Source organism: Globicephala melas, chromosome 3 (genome assembly GCF_963455315.2).
Source record: "Globicephala melas chromosome 3, mGloMel1.2, whole genome shotgun sequence".
NCBI lineage: Eukaryota > Metazoa > Chordata > Mammalia > Artiodactyla > Delphinidae > Globicephala > Globicephala melas.
Window position 1 is genome coordinate 18,607,846 of NC_083316.1, and position 25,427 is coordinate 18,633,272.

At 36.1% G+C, this 25,427-nt stretch overlaps 1 protein-coding gene across 4 annotated transcripts in view; it reads right to left on the minus strand.

The window, feature by feature from the left end:
- The window catches only part of CDH12 (cadherin 12), a 981,162-nt gene that overhangs the window by 662,428 nt on the left and 293,307 nt on the right, over positions 1-25,427 (minus strand). For all 4 annotated transcript variants that reach the window (XM_060295685.1, XM_060295681.1, XM_060295683.1 and 1 more), the window contains exon 2: positions 8,631-8,714. The gene's annotated coding sequence lies outside the window, so the exon portion shown is untranslated. The remainder of the gene's footprint in view (positions 1-8,630; positions 8,715-25,427) is intronic.

Consider the following 25,427-nt stretch of genomic DNA (forward strand, 5'->3'; position numbering starts at 1 on the left):
ATATAGTTAACACTTCCAGCTAAATAAACATGTTACCTATTCTTCTCAGCTCAGCCAGGCCCTTTCTCTGTCAACCATGCTGCTCCAGCCTCTTCATTCTCCTGAGGCTGCAGGCGTTGGAGTGGCCACCTGGTACAGGTGTTTTCTCAAGTACCCAAAAACACTGAGAAAAGATTCCTTAGCCTTCCCTGTGTTTAGCTCCATCCTTCAATGAATCACCTTGCATGCCCTGAGATGAACTGATCCTTTCTCTCATTACCATCTTAACATGCTTTCCCATAAAACCAGCCAGCAATACTGCCCTTATGTCATATTTTTCTCAATTGACCATGGGGCATTAAGCCTCGTGACTTAGCTGTTGTGGAAAGCACCATTTGTGCTGCCATCTTCGCACATCAAGCTTTCATCATCACAGAAATATAAGAGCAATTTCATGATTTCATTCACCACACCTATCCCTTAATACTAAATGGGAGCTAAAGGTATTTAGGAAAATATTTTTCTTAACCACTCCTTTCAAGTTACTGCCTTGATGTTGAAAAGTAACTCTGTCTTTATTTTGTTTCCATTGTTGTCTCACAAAAATTTTGCTCACCAATCCATCAACATTGCTCTTGTCCACGTAAACAACAAAATTTAGGTCGTGAATTCCAATGGTCTGTTCTCAGTCCTGATTTATTTTTTATTTTATTTTTTTTCGGATTCATCGGCAACACTTGACCCAGTTGAAACACTTCCTTCATGTGATGTCAGGACACCTCCCTTCTTGTTCCACTCCTGCACTGACCCCTTTTGTTTTCTTTCAGTTCTTCTTCATCTCCTGGACTTCTTTTCACTATAGCTCCCCTGAACTTGTATCTTTACTCTCCTCTAAACTTGCTCCATTAGAGACCTAATCCTTTATCAAGTTTAAACCCATTTTACTGTGAGGATATAGTAGTGGCTAAGAGCATGGTATCTAGGGCTGGACTGCCTGTGTTAAAATCCCAGTTGTGCCACTTACCAACTAGGCAATCTTGGAAAACATTTCTTTACCCTCTTAGTCTTATTTTCCTCCTCCATAAAATGAGGATAGTATTATTAGTACCTGTCTCATAAATTTGTTATGAGGATTAAATTAAAAGAGCCATTACATACAAAAAGCTTAGAAAAGCACCTGATATATAGGGGATTTTACAGTTTTGCTTAACAATGCACACAGGTCAAATGTCATAGGATTTATACACCAGAGGAACTCATTCCTGAATTTCATATAAATATATCCCACTGCCTAGTCAACATTTCTTTAAGATGTTTAAAGGCAGCTCAGACTTTGCAGACTCAGTTAATGGCAAAACCATCCTCCGATTTCGCAGGCCACACATCATGGAGTTACCCTGGACCTCTCCCATCTTTTCACACCACACATATAATTCGCCAGCAAATCATCTAGTCTCAATCTTCCTACTTCTCACTCTTTAGTCTGCTGTCTCCCAGTTCCCAGCTATAATCATTGCACACCTGTGTTATTATCATTGCCTTAAGAAGGATTCCCTAATGCCAGGACTGTGCCCCTATAGTGCATCATCAACACTGCAGCCAGAAAAGTCCCCTTCAAAGATAAGATGCCTCGGGCTTCCCTGGTGGCACAGTGGTTGAGAGTCTGCCTGCCGATGCAGGGGACGGGGGTTCGTACCCCGGTCCGGGAGGATCCCACGTGCCGCGGAGCTGCTGGGCCCGTGAGCCATGGCTGCTGAGCCTGCGCGTCCGGAGCCTGCGCTCCGCAAGGGGAGAGGCCACAACAGTGAGAGGCCCGCGTACCGCAAAAAAAAAAAAAAAAGATAAGATGCATCATGGTACTGCTCTACCCAGGTCCATCCAATGCCTTCTGGTCTCACTCAGAGGAAAAAGCAAAGTCCTTACCCTGCCCATGAGGTCCACTGTCTATCAGAGCTCATTTCCTGCACTCTTTTCCCACTCTCTCTTTTCCCACTCTCTCTCAGCTTCTGTCGCACTGATCTTGCTGGGTTTTGATGATGTACGTCAAATAGCTCCCACCTTTTCACCCTGAAATGTGTAGGTGACTTCACAGTGCTGTTCTTGAGATATTTGCATGGTTGCTCCCACATTTTTCTCACGTCTTTCCAAATGTCATTTTATTGGGAAGACCTTCACTTAACCATGTTTTTAAATTCTGCAAAATACCATTTCCCCTTTGCCCTCCAACACAGAAACTTCCTATCACTCTTCTCAGCTTATTTTTAGTATAGCATTTCTCATTTTCTATAAATTGATTTAGCTATAATTTAAATATGATTTATATGTTATATAATTTCTTTACTTTTATTCTTTTCACAAAAATGTAAGCACCAACATGGTTAGTAATTTTTAATGATATGTTTCACAAATTTATACACTACCCAAAGAGAGTCCTTGGCACAAAGTAATGTACAGATTGTTTTCAATAATATTTTTGAGTGAATTAATCCATGAATCTATAGTATAATTTACCTCCCCTCCCTACCAAGCACTGGATGCTTTATTTAAACTAGGGAGAAAATCATTAAGGAAAAAAATAAAGAGGATAAGTGAATTAATTTTTGTTTGCATGTCAACCACTCTACAGAGGTATCCGAAATATAAAAAAGAATTTTAAAATGATATTAAAATACATTTAAAATATAATATCATTTCTCTCTATTCTCCCTTTTTAATAATAATTTTAAAAATAATTTTGATATGTAGACATAGGTGCAAATATTTGCTCTTTTTAAATAGTAGCTTATTGTTTTTTAGCAGACTCTGGGACCCATAAGTTTGTGATTAAATAGCAGGTGTAGGGGCTTTCCTGGTGGCACAGTGGTTGAGAGTCCGCCTGCCGATGCAGGGGACACGGGTTCATGCCCCGGTTTGGGAAGATCCCACATGCCGTGGAGCGGCTGGGCCCGTGAGCCATGGCTGCTGAGCCTGCGCGTCCGGAGCCTGTGCTCCCCAACGGGAGAGGTCACAACAGTGAGTAGGCCCGCGTACCGCCAAAAAAAAAAAAAAACACAAACAAACAAAAATAGCAGGTGTAGTTATGAAGTCAAAAGTGATTTAGCCCATTTTTAGTGCAAAAATATACAGCAGTTTCTCCCATTTACTTAATACTGGTTTTAGTTTATGTGGCAAGGAAGCCTCACTGAATCTCCAAGTTCTATGCCCTCCTTACCTCGAATTGGTCCTGGGAAATTCAGTACAATGTTGTTAGAAAACATATAAAGGAACAACTAAACGCAATGATATACAATACAACAAGCTATTTTACTCTAAAATCATTACACAAGCTTGTATCAAGCATATGGTACTTAATCACCATTCCAGAGGAAGGAAAAGTGGTAGCTAAAAAGATGTTTGAGGGCTTCCCTGGTGGCGCAGTGGTTGAGAATCAGTCTGCCAATGCAGCGGACACAGGTTTGAGCCCTGGTCCGTGAAGATCCCACATGCCAGGGAGCAACTAAGCCTGTGTGCCACAACTACTGAGCCTGCGCTCTAGAGCCCATGAGCCACAACTACTGAAGCCTGCTCACCTAGAGCCCCTGCTCTGCAACAAGAGAAGCCACTGCAATGAGAAGCCCGTGCACCGCAATGAAGAGTAATAGCCCCTGCTCGCTGCAACTAGAGAAAGCCCACGTGCAGCAATGAAGACCCAACGCAGCCCAAAATAAATAAATAAATACATTTATATATATATAAAAAAAAGATATTTGGACTAAATTAGAGTAGTATAGGATTACCTGCCAAATGGAAAGAAAGGTTATTTGTCTGAAGCTTGAAGTATAGAAGAGGGTTCACCCCGTGCAGAGGTAGCCCAAATTAAAAGATGTGCTATTCTGCTCTGCTTTACAAAGACAAGTTGTGGTGTTCCAAAATGTCAGATAAAATCATGTTCAAATATGAACTCAAAATACATTTCAATGCTAAATATAAATATATATTTTAATTATCAGCCACTCTGGGTTTATAACACTATAGCTCCCCTTAACTCAAATAGATAATTAGGTATTGGCTACATTAAAAGAATCATTGCCAAGGGATATTTGATATTAAACCAGGGAATCAGAAGCTGGAATCTACTTGTGTCTCCTTAATAGGCTCAATAATTATCCTTGAAAAGTGATTTTACTATTCTCTGCTCTGTCCTGGTGTTTTTATAAAATTGCCAAGTTCAGTTGTATTATGAACGTGATTTAAAAGAATACTGAGAAAATTAACAAATTAGTACTTTTCAAGAGCTTTAAAATTTGATTAAAGTTTCTATCTTCAACAAAAAATGAAACCTCTTACTGTGCATGATTCACTCATTTGCATCCAAAGACCTTTGATTAGAATAATTTTTCAAATATAATCAATTAGTAACAGGCCATTTGTTTACTAAATGTTATAGAAGAGACCCAGCTGTCTTTATCTGCTTCATTTGACTATTCTGAATTTACAATTTCCTCATGACATTTCACTATTTAAACACGTTTAACTAAACATGAAGATCTTTTGGGATTGGATATTTTAAGGTTATCTTCCATATACTGTCAAAGAAGAAACATGTTTCAATCCGAGAAAATGATTAGCTTTTCCACGTAAGTTGACTCCACTTTTAATACACCCTCGAAATATATCTCATCACTTACTCAATTTATTAGGATGTAGAAGGGGCCTTTTTTAAATCAACTTTAAAATTATGTTCTGCTGACTTGCAAACGGCAGGTCAATGCTAACTGAGAGAAGCCTTAAAAACTCTTGACACATTTTATCCCTGCACAAGATTGCGTGCTCTCTGTGTTCTAATCCTTGGCTTTCCAATATTGCCTTTACGAGGTTAAGAAGATGAATGTTCATTGCTTTTAATCCTCACCATGATTTATGAACCTCTTGGTATCCTTTCCCCAGAGCAGCTACAACTGTGTGGTTGTTCTGCCTGCTGCTTAAATTACAGACATCTGCAAAGTAAATTATAGATTGTTGTCCCATAGACCATAACAAAGCATTCGCTTCATCTCTCCTGCAGGATTTTTTTTTTATTAGAACAAAGACCATGTGCATTTTTACTTGCTTGTGTACTGAAGAATTTTAAGCTAAACTGAATGATAGCACAATGGCCTGAATTATGACATGTCACATAACATCAAAGCAGCATGACATATAAACAGGACTACTTTAAAGCTAGAAAAAAAACCCCTCCCATTTACTTATCTTTCTTCTTTATTTAAGGAATACCACCTGTAGGTTCTCAGAAGGAAGGTAACCTTTAAAATTAGCTAAAAATATGTGCTATGGAATAAAGATGCAGGTAAGTGACCTGAGTCTCCAAGCAAGCAAGATTTTAAGAGCATCTTGTGGATATTTAAAACTAAATATTGAGCAAATAAAGAGAAAATTACATGAAGGAGAACCCATGGAAGATTGGGGCATCTTTTTTTAGATTTTTTTTTCTTGTACTGATATTACTGGTAGTAAACCTGTTTTAATATCCTGGAAGCATGTCACAATCATGAGTAACTGGAACAATTCTTTCTTCTGAATAAAAAGCCTAGCAGAGTCTAAGTTGAAATAGTCAACTCGCTCTGTATTTTCCTTTCTTTTCTGTGCTTATTATTCTGTGTCGATGATGAATCATAATTCCCAATGACAAGTCCATTGTGCAATCCTAACAGGCATGTTTCAAATGACTAACCTTTGACAATTACCCAAAAATAGAAATATTCCAGCATTTATTTTCTTCAGATGTGCTAATTGCAACCCAAACAATAACCTATCAGGGGAAAACTACACTAACAAAAAAAATTTTTTAATGATTTTTAATAATGCCTTACAAAGTATATTTCTTTCTTAAACAGATGGCTCTGCAGTTCATTTTTGAACCCTACTGTCAACTCAGCAGGATGTTGTGAGCACTAAAACCAGATATGGTCTAATCCAGTCCTAGCTGAGCAGATCTATTGCTCCCTCTGTGTCCATCAGATTGTGTTTCACCTCGTCACGGCTGAGAAGCGATATTCTCTCGGTGTCAGGACCTGATATTCATACCTACGGCCTAAAGACTTTATTTTTCAAGATAGATCCTTGATTTGTTTGCCTCTGTGTCAGTCTCTGTGTTAATTCCCAACATTTTCCTTTTGCAACCGCACTTCACCTCTTTGTCCTATTGAAATGTTATAAAATTCACCACATATGAAATAACATTACATATCTTCATGCCTTTTATACATCTATACCCTCTTATTTACATATTTGTATGTACTTCTTTTTAAAATCAGCTCAAATGGCCTTTTCCTGTGTTTTCCCTTCCCTTTCAACCAAAACATGAAGAATGGAATCCCATCTCAACTTCTCTGCAATCATAGCATTTTTCATATTGAAACAAAAAAGGATTCTATAAATAGTCAAGCGTGCTGTTTGACCATATGAAAAACACATGATTTATTTCTTTTCTTTTTTCTTTTGATATAATTTATAAAAATAATCTAATTGCTTATTAGGCAATCATGGACATAAGTAAGAAGTGAGTAGAATAAACAGTAAATTTTGTGAAATGTTAAAGGAGAAATAGACTGCTCTTTCTTTGTCCAGAAAAGAATTTACAGAAGGAGGTGCTGGGATTGTAAACAGGCTCCAGGGCATTAATGTATTCAAAAATAAATTAACAGTAGACAAATATTTTAATACTAAATTTGTTTGCCTTGACACCTATATCGTCAATGTTTTTGGATATCACTGTCTATTTTTTTTTTTTTTTCCTTTTCTGGCCATGCCATGCAGCTTGTGGGATCTTAGTTCTCTAACCAGGGATTGAACCCGGGCCACGGCAGTTAAAGTGCCGAGTCCTAACCACTGAACCACCGGGAAGTCCCTCAGTCTATTCTACTATATCATTCCACTGAGATTACTTTCAGGTCTATTTTCACATGTGAAATTTATGAAAACCCTTATGCTAAAAGGGAAACAATTTCAAGCCATTCTCTTCAAATGTCTTCTGCATCAATTTGAACTCTCTCCTGATTGAAAACAAGTGAACATTCTAATTTCTTTAAATTTACTCATTCTCAAGTTATTATCTCTAAACTATTCTTAAGTAAAATGATTATCAAGCTCATATGTTTCTTTTAATCTTCAGTTATAGCACAGGGAGAACCAAAGGACATTTAAAAAGAGTATGTTTGTCTTTCATCTGGATCTTTGGATGTTTTAATGCTTCATTAAGCTTTAAAGTGAAAGATGCAAAGTCTTGCATTAATAATTAGAATGGTATGGTATTAATTTTGTATTACTCATTCTTGTATCACAGATACTATTTAGCTTGGTGAGATCATGGTTTTGTAAGAAGGATCTGTTTCTGGTTAAAGGAATAAAATGTGAAGTGTTAACCTCTCTTACCCTATCAATCCTAGTATAAGTTCTGGAATAAAAACCCCACTCCAAAATTATTTAGAATCAGAGATTTTAAAATTATTCAAATTTGCTATAAAATACAAAGATGTTACAAAGTAAAAGTAAGATATTTTCTATAAGGTAGATCTGAATATTGATGAGAACAAATTAAAGGATAAATGGATGACAACAAAAGGATTAGGAATCAGTAGTGTTTGAAATATAAAATGGTTAATAATTTTATTTCAAAGTTTTAATACTGAAAAAATTTTAAATTTGTCCTCAGATCTGACAAATTGAAGTTAATTGATGTTGTAAAGGTAGATTAACGCATAACATTTTTGAATGAATGTATCTCATAAAAGAAAAGTTAAAAACAAAAGGTATAATTTTTCTATTTATTAAATATGAGTATGCAGAGAGACTTTGAACAAATATCACAGCAAGATCCATAAAGCCACATTAGCTTAATTACATAGTTGCCTTATCTCTTTAACCTTTTCTTTCTGAGCTATTATATCATGGTTAATCTTAATTGATCACAGATTGAGAACTGAGAAAATGAAACTTGTTTTGACTGTAGCCTAAGAATAGATGCTACATTTACCAAGCAAGGAGTGTCAAGGTGGTGCTTTAATTATTGTTTCTAGAAGGTTAACTGTAGATGTCTAACTCTCAGGGTTTAGATTTCTCATCAGCAAAGGAAAATCAGCCTACAATTGCCTTCTGAAGAAACAATTGAACTAGACTCTGTCATATTAATATTAATAAAGACAAGAGAATTTGTGACATTGTCTCTTTGTTCTTGTGTCAGAGCTTCATCTGAGGTTTGCCTTTGAAATAAGACATACCCAATTTAACAAAAGTAATATCCACGAATTATGAGGGAGTGGGCAAAGTGTCATAAAAAAGAATATAAAAGGAAGAAAATCAATTTATGTTCTTTTGGAAGTACATAGCCCCTAGGTCTTCTCAAAAATCTGCATGTAAATTGAAACAGTGTGAGAAAAATATAATAAAGTAGCTCAAATGTACAGAATCCTTTTGCTAAAAGAAATGGTTACTTAGGTTTCATGGTTCTGTTATTTTATGTCAACCACCTGTAAGTATATAAACAATTGAATATTCTGATTTCTAATGAAACAAGTATTTTAAATAGTAAAGAAGTTTTTAAAAGAATTTGAATTTTTAAGTATTTATTAAGAGGTTAAAAGCATACATCTTGATGACATTTAAATGGCACTTACCTTTAAGAAGGCTGGCATCCTTTAACACTCGAAAGTGCTATTGAGTTCCAAATGGACTATATTCCCAAATAGAGTCGAACAGAGCTGGAAAGACAAACATACACAGAGTTGTCATGTCAAATATGTTTTTCTAACATATATTTTAGAATATTTTACATTTACTTAAAGCTTCAAAGACAGTTCAGAGTTCTTGTATACCCCCATCTAATTTCTCCAATTGTTAGTGTTTTATATACAATAGTTTATTTGTCACAACTTTTGATACACTGTGATACATGAACTCAAATAAACTAATATAGATACTTTTTTCTGATTTCATAAGTTTTCCTCCTAATGTTCTTTTCTGTTCCAGATGTATTGAATTTAGTCTTTATGTCTCCTCACCCTCTCCTGGACAGTGATAGTTTCTCAGATTTTCCTTGTTTTTGATGACCTCAAGCGTCTTGAAAAGTAGTGATCAGACATTTACATGATATCCTTCAACTGGAATTTTCCTGATGTTTTTCTCACAATTAGATGAAGGGGGATGAATGATCTAATTTTTTTTTCATTAGACTGGTTTTTGGAGGAAGACTACAGAGGTAAAGTCATTCTCACGACTTTATATCAAGGGCGCATGTCAACCAGCATCACTTATTACTGTTGATACTAATCTTGATCAGCTGACTGAGACAGTGTTTGTCTCAATTCTGTACTGCAAAGTGACTTTTCTTCTCCCTTTCTACACTGTGCCCTGTAGAAGCAAGTCACTAAGTGCAGCCCATGCTCAAGGGTAAGAAGTCTACCTCCTTGTGGGGGAAATAACTACAACATTTATTTGAAATTTTTTCTGTAGGAAAGATTTGCCTATTCTCCCCATCTTGTTTGTATATTTATTCATTCAGTAATTTATGTATATCAGTGTGAACCCATGGATATTTTGTATTTTGTGTTACAATTTAATTCCATATTATTTTGTTGCACAATTCGGTCCAGCTTTGGCCTTTGTGAGCTCTTTTCACTTGGCTTTGTATCCTTTAGACATACCACATCACTATGTTTATCGAGCTTACATTTTCAGACTCCTTTCTGAACTTCTGATACTCTAAGATAGTCCATGCTAATATTATATGCCCTAGACTCAGCAATATTTCAAGGGTGCTGGTTGCTTTTATTGGAGAATGGTCTTAGGAACCAAGATCTAGGCACTAGGTGTTTTCCTTGCTACTGGAACACCACTGCTTCTAAACCTCCTCCAGGGACTGAGCTAGGAAATATGTTATTTATACTAACTTGTGTATATTCACATATCCATAATTGTTTCTGATGTTTCTAAACAATATTTTATACTGTTATCTCTGACTCTCATCTCATCATATATTTCAAATAAACAGCATCTTGGATTTAGTAGAATATATTATTGGAAACACATCTTACATTTCTGTTTGAAATGTTTCTATTTGAGTAATATATTGGGAGTGAATCTAAAAAGATGCCCACCCAAGTGAGAAAATACCTGCCTGGTGTCTGATTCTGAAGAATCTTTAGGAAAGTTCATGGACTTTTACTGTCATTCATTCCTACTGAAGTTCCTCATGCTTGGAAAAGGAAAATAACCTTTAATAATGTGTGCACACAACCACAGCTACCTGATTGTTTTTTGTCAAATATCATAGACAGAAAAAATAAAAAGAGCATGAGGAAATTTAGAGTAGTTATTAACTAATATATTTTCTTCTGTTGATATCACTGTGTCTAGGTTTTATATGATTAGATTTTCTTTAAAGGATGAAAAGTCTGAGATATCAAATTTACCTATCTGAGAAATTTTATTTTTAATAAATTTATATAATAATGAAAATTAATATATATATATATTAGCCATTGTAACTAAATTCTAATCAGAATGCTTAGAAGCGCTTATCATCATTTTTATCACAAAAAAATTGAGTGGAAAGTATGGATAACAGTAGACTAGGGCTTCCCTGGTGGCGCAGTGGTTGAGAGTCCGCCTGCCGATGCAGGGGACACGGGTTCATGCCCCGGTCCGGGAAGATCCCACATGCCACGGAACGGCTGGGCCCGTGAGCCATGGCTGCTGAGCCTGCGCGTCCGGAGCCTGTGCTCCGCAACGGGAGAGGCCACAACAGTGAGAGGCCCATGTACCGCAAAAAACAAACAAACAAAAACAAACAAAAAAACCCGCAATAGACTAGATTGATAATCTATATGGGATGACTGCTATTTTCTGCAAGTAAAGTGACTTAATCATTTTTATCCTGGTGTGACGGACTGTATGTTTATGTTTCCCTCCAATTTCGTATGTTAAATCCCTAACTAATACTCTTGTAATGGTGTTTGGAGGTGAGGCCTTTGGGGAATAATTGAGTTATAAATGTGGAGCCCTACTGATGGGATTAGTGCCCTGATAAGAAGAGACGTGAGAGAGCTTGCTTCTCCCCTGTGAGGATACAAGGAAAAGACAAACCAAGAAGCAGACAATCAAGAACAATATCTGCGACCACCTTAGTCTTGGACTTCCCAGCTTCTAGAATTGTAAAAAATAAGTGTTTGTTGTTTAAGCCACATAGTTTATGGTAATTTGTTATAGTGGTCCAAGAAAATGAAGACATCTGGTAACTTATAAAAGTTTACCTCTCAAAAAATCTTTAGGATTAAAAACCGTTAAAATAATAAATAAATTCAAAAGAAATTCTCAGACATTATATACCATTAAATTCTATTTGAGGGCTTCCCTGGTGGCGCAGTGGTTGAGAGTCCGCCTGCCGATGCAGGGGACACGGGTTCGTGCCCTGGTCCGGGAAGATCCCACATACCGTGGAGCGGCTGGGCCCGTGAGCCATGGCCGCTGGGCCTGCACGTCCGGAGCCTGTGCTCCGCAACAGGAGAGGCCACAGCAGTGAGAGGCCCGTGTACCACAAAAAAAAAAAAAAAAATTCTATTCGAAACTTTGATTAAAAGGTACCAGGACCTGTATCAGTTTCTTCTGACTGTGGCAAGAAATTCCCACAAAGGTAGGGGCTTCGAAACAATAGAAATGTATTCTTTCACAGTTCTGAAGGTCAGAAGTCCAAAACCAGTATGACTAGATGAAATCAAGGTGCTAGCGGGGCTGCTCTCCTATTAGTGTCTAGGGAAGAATGCATTCCTTGCTTGTTTTAACCTTCTAATGCCTGCCATAATGCTTTGTCTTGTGGCCACATTATTCCAGTCTTAAAGGCTGGCATCGTCAAATTTCTCACTCCTCCTTAACATGCTTTCTCCTCTGTGTTTCAAATCTCCCATATGGTTTCACTTATAAGTATACATGTTACTGCATTTCGGGCCCATTCAGATAATCCAGGATAAACTCCCCATTTAAAGATCCTTAGTAAAGACCATTTCTTGCCATATCAGGTAACAGTCATAGGTTTCATGAATTAGGATTTGGCTATATAGTTTGTGAGTCTATTTTTCAATCTACTACTGATTACCTTATAAATTTCCTTCCTATCCCCTTCTATAGAAGAGAAAAAAATATTAGGATAAAACAATTTCCTCATGAGTCTATTTCACGTAAGATAGCGTATATAGTTCTGGTAACATTAGAAATATAATTCAACACAATGAAAAACTGTTTTAAAATACTGTTTAAGATAATATAGGATAGGCATAATTTTAAGTTGCTTGGAGAGACAGATGGATATTACTTAATAATATAACTTAAATAATTGATTAGTTCTTTTCCTTGTAGACTAGGATCACTGATAACGTACAATTATGTTGTGATAAACAATAAAACGACAGAACTGATGTTTCAGAATTATGGCTCTATAATCTTTAGAAAAAATCTTAACTAAGCAAACCTTTACAAAAAATTTAGAGGAAACACCTTATAAATTCTGAAGCATATTACATTTGTAAATTATTACTGTTGGCACAATTTATCTCTTCCGTTTGGTCAGTTTTCAAGGGACCCTGACACTAAGAAAGTAGCTAGCAATAAAATAAGAGGCATTAGCAATAAAGGAAGAATGGGAGCTGATAATTCAGGAAATTATCACATATAAAGGCATGAATGGTTTAGTGGGGTTTAAATTCCCACTGCTGTTAAGAAAATCCAGATCGCAGGGCATATGAACTAAAGGAACTAGAGATGAGATACTTGCATGTAAGGGGTATGTAGAAGAGTAGCCCCGTCTATGGAATGAAATTAGAAAAATCTTCTACCCACCAGTTCTGAGAAGCTACACAAATACCAGCTGCTCACCACACACCATAGATAGAAAAGATGTCATCCTTGAGAAAGCAGATGGCAAGTGTGGACCTAATGTGCATATGAAGTTTAAGTTCATACACATATATGGTTTAGGGACTCCAACCCAAAACATGAACATGAAACTTGGTATGGCACTGGTGAAACCAGTAGAGACTCAGCAGAGCAAATGCAAAACATCTTAAAGAGGTTCTTTCACAATCTAAGACATTAGACTCCCATAGTAGGGGTCATGAGGGAAAGCCAGAGAAAAAGCAAAACACCATGAATGAAAGTCAGCAGAAGCAATTAAATGAAAGATTTGTTTCTTAAGAACTAGAAATAATAGAACAATCCATAAAAGACATATCATAAATATATTTAATTTCTTCTGAGTTAAAAAATAAGAAAAATTATAAGGTAAGAGCATGTCAGAACTATAACAAACAAATTGAACCAAAAAAAAATATATATATATATACACACCTAGAAGCAATCTCATGAGCCATGTCTAGCTAATCCTAATACTCATTTGAAAGAGCAAAACTCAAGAAGTACACAGATTATGCTGGAAATATAAAAATAAAAAAGTTCTCCCTATCAGATACCAAAAATTATTATAAAAGAAAGAAAAAAATATTGTATTGCTACTGGCACAGCTAGAGCCCAAATGATTTATTCAGTATAAGGGAAAGTTGAGAAATAATGTTATATCTATAAGGAAACTTGATATAGAGAAGAGATGTCATCAAAATTAATAAGAAAAGAACAGAATATTAAATTAAATAAGTGGTGCTGGAACAATTTGCTAGGCAGGTGCACAAAATGAAAGTAGATTTCCTTCATCATACAATGCACAAAATAATTTTCAGATGTGTAGAGAAACAAAAGCTTAAAATATAAAAGAAAATACAGAATATTTTACGAAATATGAATTAAAAAATTTTCTTTAAGTGAAAATTTAAAAGCACAAATCAAAATGATACATTTGAATTAGAATTAAATCATGTATTCAAAATTAAACTTTACAAACAAAAGGAAAATCTATGGCAGGGACTGAGAAGACACTTGTAACTTATGGAGCAAAGTTTAGAGTATAGATTATATTAAGAACTTCAATAATCAATAAAAACATTACATTTACAAGGCTATACGCTGGATATTTATATAAAATAAAAACAGGACTGCCAGTAAGCATATAAAAAGAACTTCAACTTTAGCCATTATCAGGAAGATGCAAAATAAATAGCAATGGCATATTATTTCATAGTTAATTAGACTAGCAAAAAGTTAAATATAAAGCCTGAAATTATTAATAATTTCAAGGGAATGAAGTGATGGAAACTTTCATATAGAGTTGGAAGTGATCACTAACACAACTGCTCGGAAGAATAATTTGGCAATATCTGGTAAAGGTGAAAATGCAGGTAACCTTTGCCCCAGCAATTCCACTCCTGTATGTACATATTAGACTAATTCTTGCACATGTGCACAAAAATGTTTGCACAAGAATGTTTGGTGCAACTTTGTTCAAATTCTTAAGGCAATTAGTATTTTTGAAACCTCTTGATTCATAACAAAGGCAAATAGAACTAAATGCCTTATATAACTATTTCAACTGAACTTAATTATGAAATATTTTTACTTATAATTTATTGGAAACTATTTTTGATATCTGTATGTTCACATGTATGTATAATTGTAGGTTTGGGAGTTTGTGTGCATGTGTGTTAAGTATATACGATATCAGATAAGAAGGGTAAAGGTTTGCTTTATTATGTTGTAATCATAGTTAAAAATATCATACCTACCTTATTCAAGAAGAATCACAAAAACAAATCAGATTTATGTATTACTAAGTTGAGTTACGAATACATAAACACTTGAAAACACAGTGGGCCAGCACCATGAACTCTTTTTTTTTTTTTAACATCTTTATTGGGGTATAATTGCTTTACAATGGTGTGTTAGTTTCTGCTTTATAACAAAGTGAATCAGTTATACATATACATATGTTCCCATATCTCTTCCCTCTTTTGTCTCCCTCCCTCCCACCCTCCCTATCCCACCCCTCCAGGCGGCCACAAAGCACCGAGCTGATCTCCCTGTGCTATGTGGCTGCTTCCCAGTAGCTATCTACCTTACGTTTGGTAGTGTATATATGTCCATGCCTCTCTCTCGCTTTGTCACAGCTCCCCCTTCCCCCTTCCCATATCCTCAAGTCCATTCTCCAGTAGGTCTGAGCACCATGAACTTTAATAAAAGAGGATAACACTAGAGTCAGGAGAAATATCATACTTAGCTAAAGCTCTTAGGTGACAAAGCAGTAAGACCAGACACACATTTTACCAGTAAAGAGAGTATATTAAATAATTAGATAAACTCTCTTGTATTCTTCTGCCTGCTTCTGGCATAAAAATAAATCCCCTTGTAATTAGCTAACGTACTTCACTGTGGGGTAGTGGTAAAGATGTACAGCAATGAAAATAAATGACACTAGAAAGACATAGGCTGAGGGAAGTGTCAAAAGACAAACAAACAAAACAGATAGTATAATAGTTGTGCTTCAACAAGACACAGGGCATTAGTTCAGCACAAGCACAGTCTGCAAGAACACAGTTCATGAAACCATTTTAGCTAAGGTAAGAAAACCCAGGACTAATACTAGCTGAGGACAAGTAGTTATCAAAAATTGGGTAAAGGGACTCACTGCAAAAACTGCAACTTTGAAGTAGATATTGGAAGATTAATAGCAATTTTCCAAGGAGACAAAATATGAGAAGGGTTTCAGAAGGAAGGAATAATGTGGTCACAAGTGGAGAGGTCACTGGGATCTGAGGATCGGTGCACCTTTGAGATGGACTCAAAATAGAGTAACTTGTTGAAATATTACAAAAGTGGTGGCCAACAAAGCCAAGTCAAAAAAAAAAAAAAGGCTCTGGGCGCTTAGGCTCAGTGGCCATGGCTCACGGGCCCAGCCGCTCCACGGCGTGTGGGATCTTCCCGGACCGGGGCACGAAGCCACGTCCCCTGCATAGGCAAGCGGACTCTCAACCACTGCACCACCAGGGAAGCCCTCTTCGGTTTATTTTTAATCCTGATCTAGCCACGGTACTGCAGTACAGTAATTCATTATTTCCTTGTCTCTACTCTCTCCTTCCTTGTCTTTTGTTTCTCTATTTACATTTTACCAGAATCTAAGTCAACACGATTCTTTCCTCTTCCATCAACCAAGCATCTAGCTACTGAGGGAGAAAATATCTCACAATTTTATAGATTCATGCCAGTACAGATGCCTGGCCTCCAACCTGAACTGGGCCCTCCATGCTTCCAAGCCTATTTTTCATGGATTTTTAAAATCAACTTTCATGATCATTCCCACAGCGACTCTCTGTAGAGCTACCCCTAGGGTGTTCAGGGCCTTGAGAGGTATTTTTGTGGGCTTCTGTCTATATAAACAATTTTTTAAAAATCTGTTCTATAAAATCTATGGGCTTATCTGAGGTATGGTGACATATTGATAAAGATTAACAATGAGAGTACAAATGAGGTATTAATGTATTTCTTTTTTCTTTTTTTTTTTTTTTTACTGCCCAAACAGTGCATGTTAACATTATTCTTAGTGTTCAGGGACCTCCTCTAACTTTTCAGGTTCAGGAACCATCTTGGTGTCCTTTGCCGTCAAATGCATCATTACTGGCTAATTTTATATGCTTCCCCACCAGAAAAAGGTAGCAGCAGTATTATTATTCACAATGACTCTTCGGAGTCTGTTTATATTGAAACAATCAGATCTTTTGACTCTGCAGCTCCCTAATGCCACTTACTAATGAAGTTTATATCATTACTCATCCATCGTACTGTCTGTGAATATTGGCTTTCAGTGACTCTCTCAAAGCTTGTGTCTAGGTTTTGATAATGACAATGAATGCAATTCTTTCTTAGATTAAGTAGAAAAATGGGAAAGATTATTTTTTTCTGAGACATATTAAATTTGCTATTTGGAATTTTATAGCATAAATGTAGAACAATACAGCTTCCAACCATGTTTTTCTTGCACTAGTTACCATAATCCTTAAATTCCTAGAGTGTGGTCAAATGCGTTGGCCTCTCCTTGAACCTCCATTCTCCCACTGGATGAAACAGTGGGCAAAGGACATAGCAGAGCAAGAGGAACAGTCCACTGGCACAAGAAATGCTTGTCCTTTGTTCAACACAGCCTAAGACTAACCCAGGGTAGCACGTGTCATCACACTGATCGAAAACTAGAGAAAGCAGAATAATCACAGTAACTAGCATGATGGCTAGTTGTCATTACTGAGCAACGGTCTTTAGGAAGCCCACCGAGAGAGGCTCAGTCAACGCTAGAGGACTTCCTGACATGAGGTCTGGACCTTGCCTAGCACTGGTAACCTTCCTGGGTGCCAGTGTCCAGGGGCACACTCCTCCAAGATGGCTTTGCCAGTGTCAGGTATTCCAAGCCACCAGAGGGAGGCAGAAGATTTTTCAATAGACACTTTGGTGACAGGAACACAGTGGGACAAGATCTGCTGTGCCCTGTCCTGACATACTGTCATTGTTGGCTGGTTTCAGGCATTGGAGGAGGGCCCCTTGAGGTATAGGGCTAAGAGCAGGGCCCTCCTTGCCCAAAAGTAAGGGTGGTACTGCTCAATTCAATCTATTTGTGTTTTCTTTTAAGAACCTATATCTTCATCATCACAATTTTTACTCTCTAGAGATCATGTCAATTTCTACTTTAGTTTGAACACTGAAGATATAAAGTGGAATTCTTTCATATTCAACTTGTAAACATTCACCTCCAACTTAGAGACTTCTCCACATCCATATTCATCTTCAATTGCCTCCATCAAACTTTCATGACTGTGCACTTGGAGTTAGGATGGCAGAGTGTCTCAAAGCACAGTGTCTAACGTTACATAGAGCGGCCATTTTACTGTATAGCTCGAACATCATTTTCCTTATCTATGAAATGGACATATCATGCAGTTCATTAAGTTGTGGTGAGGTTTAAATACACTATAATAACGTTTGTAAATTACAGTGTCTGGAATATAGAACGTCCAATACATTATAGAGGTCGTATATTTGTTCTTATACAATAATAGGTATGCATAAAATAATAGGTATGCATAAAATAATAGGTATACATAATAGGTATGTTTTTCTTTTCTGATTTAAGAAATTTAAAATTTTTGCTTTGTTAAAGTTTACCTTCCATGATGAGAAAGAGATAAAACCAAAGAAAATTAAATTACACTTTAGCTGTGAGATTTCAGAGCAAAGACATGGATAGAGATGATGTTATTTTTTTCTTTACTTAATTACATAACGATTTATCTGTATTTATCTATATAAGTCTATCTAGTTGCATTGATGTGATGGAAACTTGACATTTCCATAAGGCAGAAACTGGAACTTTATAATTCTATAGTTGAACAGGTTTAGATAAATACACATGTAGCAATGAAACAGGTTTTACTCTTTAGAATGCTTCATTATACATAAGGACATCCATTATAAGGAATCCATGAAATAAGTTAGATCCTAGTTTTACTTCAAGAACAATTATGGAGGTGCCATTAAAACCAGTTTACACGGCAGGGGATGAATACTTGTATGAATAACACAGTCATGTGGTTTCACTTATCCAAAGTGGCTTTAAGCATAGAAAGAAATATGGAGTCATAGTTATTGGAGCCTGAGATAGAAAGGGACTTTGTACAGAGTGTGTAGGAGCTCAGTACACTAGGGTTTTAATTAACGACATCAATTGAAGTGTAAGTAAAATGTAACCCTTCAGTGATCCTAATATTTAGCGAAAAGGAACTTTTAGTCAATGTTTTAGAAAGACGATGTAGTTATTTGTACACTACTTGTGTGACTAAGATATCTACTGTAGTGAAATACCGGGCAGCTAGACATGAATTAGATTAAGAGGACACTCGTTTTATTATACGTACACCTAAATATATTGCACTTGGTTTGGGTTAATTACTTATTGTATAGCTCTGCTGTCTACCTTTAGATGCTCTGTTGCATTATTTGTGGGACAAGCAAACAAGCTTGCTTTCTTATCCTTTCTCTTTCTCGCTAAAGCATATTCTTTTTAATTGTTCTTTATCTAGCGAGGAGGTGGGAAGACGAAAGGAGATCATGTGTTTTACGTTCCTAGTATGCTTCTGGTAACATAGAGCTCATTAAAAAGAAAAATCCCTATAGGAACATATTTCGTTTCTACTTTTATCAATTAGCATTTTGAACTTTATCTGTGTTTGCAACTTAATGGGCGATTGAATTGGGGAAGCTGAATCTTTGATAGACATTAATATTTTATTCTTTTAATATTTTATGATATTTTATCTTAGTAATATATATTAATTGCATTTCTAAACTCATCTTTTTTGCTGGTCCCTTGGAAGTCCTGAAGTTTGCGTATACAATGTTTAACATTTTGTTCTTTGAATGTGATAAGTAAAATGTAAATAGGAGAATATTAAAATTTTGGAGCCCGTATTTATGGTCAAGTCTTTGACAAACAGTGTAGAAAGGACACGTAACATTTATCCTCAATCAACTTCCAGGTGAAAGGGAAACCTAATTTATTTTATAGCACACTACAAAGTGAGGGAGATTCTTCATGAATAATATAAATGTTAACTATGGCAATGGTGACCTAGAACATTCTGGCACTATTTTACTAGCAATATTAGTTGGTCACCTAAAGCAGGGGTCAGTCAACTTTTCTGTAAAGAGCAGATGTTAAATATTTTAGGATTCACAGGCCATATGGTCTCTGTCACAACTGTCACAATATGAGACTCATTTGTATGATGCACTAATCAAAATCTAAGCCCATAAGACACAACCATATCGATTGTCCTTCTTCTTGCAAAGAAAGACAACATTTATAGTCCAATATTGCCTATTAGTCACAATTAGCAATAATTAATGTGGTGTGCCCTTAAGTGCATCAGGAAAGTACTACATTTCTCAAACGACTCCTGCTATCAACTACCGTAGACAAGAAAGCTCTCACAATGAGACAGCCATTGCTTTCAAATTATGAAGGGACACAATTACCATTTGAAAATGAATAAGTATTAGATAAGGACTGTGGTTGGTAGGTCCTTTATGCACATTACTATGTGGTAATAAAACAACCACACGAGAAAAGAAGTATTATCCCCAGGTTATAGATTAAGTACTTGAAGCTTGGCATGAATATATAAACTGACCAAGGTCACACTGGTGGTAAATTAAACTGGAGCACCAAATATCGATTTCAAATCTGTCCAACTCAAAAGCCCATGCTCTGTTTTTACATACTACTCAACTGTGTGTGCCGTCTGCCTCAGCTCTGGTTTATTTAAGATTGGCTTGGGAAAATTACTTGCTATTTACAGCTGCTGCAAATTTCACTGAGCCCGCATCCTGGTCGGCTTTCTTTATTTCATTTCTGCTGTCCTCCAAATTCAGATTTTCTCCATCCCCTTCTTAGACTCAGCAGTGAAGCTGCCTTTTTTTCACTGAACTGCAAGACCATCTTATAGGAGATCCTCTAACTTCAGTACTACTTACTCCTAGTAGCTTTGAAGTGTTTTTTTTTACCTTCTTTTGCTCCTTTCTCCAAAAATAGTGTCCTTGCTACTTCCCTAAATTAGCCTAAGCAACCTTCCTGAGTCTATCTTTCCCCACCAGAATCATGCTTCAGGTATGTCTTCGTTTCTTCCAGTCTGCTGGTTTCTAACCCTCAGCGTACAAACATGCATGGACCTCTTCTAGCCTGACCTTAATGCTCCGATCCCTCAAATATTTTTCCATTGCTCCCCATTTATTTCACTGCAGAACTCTGAAAAAAGTCTATGCCTTGAGCAACTTTGCCACCCACTCATAAACCTTATCCCTGGGTACTCGAGCCAAACTTACTCGCTGAAATGGACCACTCCAGGGTTCCCTGCCGTTCTTGAGAAAATCCCTCCTGATTGGCCTTAGAGCTAGGTATCAGGATCTCTCAGTGACAATCCATGGTGTTAATCTCCCTCCTGACTTTGAAAACTCTTTCTTTGATTGTCTTTTTCTTTGTTCTTTCCTTCAGTGACTGCCTTCTTTTAACTTCTGCTTTCCTTAAAGAAAGTGCCAGTGCTGAATTGATGGCGTATTTGTTTCCTCTTCATACACTTCTCCATGAGAATTTCAACTACTTTCACATATTGAAATACTATTCTACACAGATTCTATATCTATAGCTGCTCTATAAGCTCCAGATTCTTTTCCTTCCATTTTCTACAGACTGTCTGATACCTCTCCATGAATATATCACTAACTAACCATTAAAATGTAATATGGCCTAAAACAAACTCACCCCACGTACATCCATGCAAGAAAACAATCTTTCTTTGTCATCTATGGCTCAAATTGCAAAGTTGTCTTGAACTATCCCTCTTATTCACTCTCTTTCTCTCTCACAGTTTATTTCCCCAGATATCAAAATTTTCATGTTCTACCTGCAATATCATTTATATTCAATGCCCTCTTTCCTGTCCTATCACTGCTGCAGATCAGTATTCATACTTCTTCATTTTATTACTTGCTTTATAACTTTATAACTCCTAACTTCAGGCACCACTTCAAGCCTTCAGCTGATTGGATGAGGCCCACACACATTAGGGAGGGCAATCTGCTTTATTCAATCTACAGATTCAAATGTTAATTTCATCCAGAAACTCCCTCACAGACAGGCTCTGAACAATATTTGACCCAATACCATCACACTCCTGGGCCTAGTCAAGTTGACAAATAAAATTAATCATCACAGTTTCCTTTTCACCAGGGAAAGACATTAGAGACATTGGCCATCTTTACCCAGTGCCAGCAGCCACTGGCAACAGGGAGAAAAATTTCCCTCTCCACTTTACTGCAAAAAGATCATTCTATTCTAGGATCAGAGGTCAGCAAGAAAGGACTCTCTGCAGACCCATAGACTGCTGACGGTCAAGCCTGGTCCTTGAAGAAAGTTCTGAGTAGCAGCACACTGGGATAAAACAAAGATAAAACAAAATACTAAAAGACTGAAATTAAGCTGTTAGGATTCAACGTCTCCATCTACTATAATATCTGACTATTTTGATTTAGACTTTTGTCATTCCTGCTTCAAATTGTTAGCTATTATCAAGTTAAAAATGTCAGTTTTAAGTAAAATTCAAACCACCAAGAAATACCTAAGTTCCTCCTGAGAAATGGGTCTTGCAGGAATGGGATCCTTAATGAAACTGCACTTTGAAAATAACTTATCTTTATTCCAGGAAATGGAATTGTGAGAAGAGGTAATATTAAGAAAATAATTATAACAGCATATATATTTTTCATTTTGTCCTAATTTTGCTTTTTCATATATTTAACTTCCACATTAACCTAGATGAACTTTATATGGACTCATTTGAAAGAAAAGACAAGAAGTTATCCTTAAAGTCCATTAAAATATATTGGCTTCAGATGTTTTTAGAAGGGCAGAGTTTAAAGATGTCTAACATTTTGCTAAAAGCATAGAAGTATTCTTTCTTTGAAGAAACTTGACCCAATAGAAATACCTGCCTCATTAAAATGCTCAGTTTGCTAAGTTTGAACTTTAAAGTGCAATTTCTTTTCGAGTGAAAAAAAGGGCTATTTTTAACGGTTTAAATTGAACTTTTCCAAAAATGACAGAACAGATTTCTTAAACCATCTTAAACTAACAGTCATGAAAACTATAATACCCTTTAAAATTCAAAGCTTTATCACCAGCAACAAATAACTTTGGGATAACTATACCTTTTTAATAACATTTGTACTTATGCAAATAAAATAGTAAATAGCTCCTTTCAAATTTTTAATTATTCTCTGTGTTAATCTATAGTTATACTAATTATTAAATTATCAAAGCAATTTTTATATTTTTTTATTTCTGAACAGGTGCTATAAATCTCAGCTAAATTTTTTTGAAAATTATATTCCTTACTAGAGAACTTTAATGTTTCTTCTGGAGTCTTTTTTACATGTATTGTTGACACATTCATCTCATAAATGTTTTTGTGTATGTGTGTGCTTTTGTGCTTTGGAAGCTTTTTCCCCAAATTCTGATTCCCCTCTTTATCTTCTTCTGTTGCCCACATTTCACCTTCAGAAGAACTGAACATAATGTGCTAAAGACAAATAGTGCGATACAGTTTCATTTTCTTGTCTAATCACAAAATGCTCCACACAATCATTTTTGGAAAGTGAGGCTTTTTAGCTGGGGGAGTATGGATGAGAGTTATAGATGCAGTAATGCCATCTTAGTGTTTATCTCTTCTTTAATTCTTTTCACTGTCTTTCATCTTACCTTCCTATAATCAAATGATACATTAGAAATAGCCTAGAAAATGACAAAATGGAGGATAAATGAATTGTGCTATTTTTAAATACTTTGAAAGTCTGATGTAGCCATCACATTCATTAACCTGATCTGCTGAATATATGCCCTGTAATCCTTGGTGTATTCATCTGTGAAGCATGGGATGTACCTGGTGAGGGGTGGGTTGAATATCACCTTATATTTAGAATATTATATATTCTAATGTATAACATATTGTGTAAAATATTATTACAGTTATAGTCATATTTTTTATAAAAATAATTATACCTATTATCTTGAGTTTCTAATAGTAATACTATAAAATGCAAATACAAATGAAAGTAACAGCCCATATAAATCAACATGGAGAGTGATAGGTCCAACAACCAACATATCAAATGGGGATAGTCTTCATTTTTTTTAAATTTCTTAATGACCTGAAATAAAATAACACTGTAAGTACATGCAGGTGTAAACTTCTATCAAAGTAACAATTTGTTTTAACTTTAAGAAAACTTTTCAGTTATCTTCTAAATTTTCTGCCCGAAAGAAATACTCAGAGATTTAGATATGAGAGCTAACCCGAATAGTATAAACACATGTTTATTTCTACTCCTTCCTGAAAAACCAGTAAGATGAATGTTATACAAAAACATACACCTCCAAAGTTATAAAGAACGGAAGAGAAAACAGTAAAAATATGGCATACTAGAGAGTGGATGGGACAGTGATATAGAACATAGAACACTGAAAAATAATACTGAGTTTGCAGGTACAGATGCCAAGAGGAATTCCAATTCACGCCAAAGAATCTAGAAAAGATTCAGAAAGGAAGGCAAGTGGTACCCTTTGAATGTGAGAAGACACATAAGTATAAAAATAGAAAGACTGGCTAAAGTCTCCTTTATGAGAAGCAACTAGACCCCAAATTCCCTCTGAGCTCCTGTGCAGCCAGGGAACAGCTCCTCCCTCATCATGACTGACATCGTGAGGTTACACCTGGAGACTTTGCCACAGAGGGTCTGTGGACTCCGGGCTACCAGGTAGGCCTGAGGATGAGAATGCCATGCTGAGAGGGGGTTAGTCAGTACTATGAAATGTGGAAACGGGTCAATATCTCAGGTACTATTAGGGGCAAACGACATGGAGCTGCACAATAGGTCCAAATAAGAAACAGAAAATAAGAGAAACAAGAGAGAAAACATTAACCGTGATGTGCTCAAACATACCTGGCAAGGCTTTCTGATGCCCCACTCGGGTACAGTCACATGTGGCCCTGCTGTACCTGGCTTACACTGCTTGTACCTTCTCAAAGCATCTTTATTCATACTGAGAGGATTTTACCTGGAAGACTATGACACATGTAGGAAGGGAGCTACGGTCTCATTTCTCTGATTTGCTTTGGTATAGACAATTCTGATGGTTAAATGATAGATATCTCATACTGTGTCCTTATCCAATAGTTTCAGAGTTCATAATAAGAAAAATTCAGCAATTTATGAAAAATCTGTTTTCAATCAATGTAGGATATACCAGATTTTTTTTTAAACACAGGTCTCGCAGAGCTCAAAAATAACTTATTCAAGCTCTAATTCTGCTAATTTAAACTTCTGCTGAATTAAGACTTGATTTAATTTCACCATGGGGAAGTACAAATTTAGCTTGGACTTTTAAATCTACAGTATGCTGAGTTTTTCTTACACTTAACTTTTTTGATGACTTCCGGTTTCCAAAGTCTCAGATGTGAATTGATATTAACATGGTATAACTAAAACCTGGAACTGATCCCCAAAAGTCTTAGAATTGAGGGAAACTTTAATAGTAAAGCTTAAAAACCTCTTGAAGCGTGGTTATGGGACCTATTTGTAACAAATGTATAGTCAAAATTTTAGAATATCAAATAATAAACATATACACATTGCATAATGCCATTATTTCATTCAATAATAAAACTATCTAAGGCAAATGACATTAAATGAAACTACTGTAATCACAGTACAAAAATATGTAGGGCAAATCACTGTTATTTGTTGCTGTAAAGAAGCATATCCTGAAAATTCCCTCATTGAATTATCAAAGGAAATGGATGTTCCCACGTTTTGTACTCTGTCTCTCTCTTGTATTTTTCCCGAACCACCAACTATTTTTGAAATTTTTCTTTGTATACCAGTGA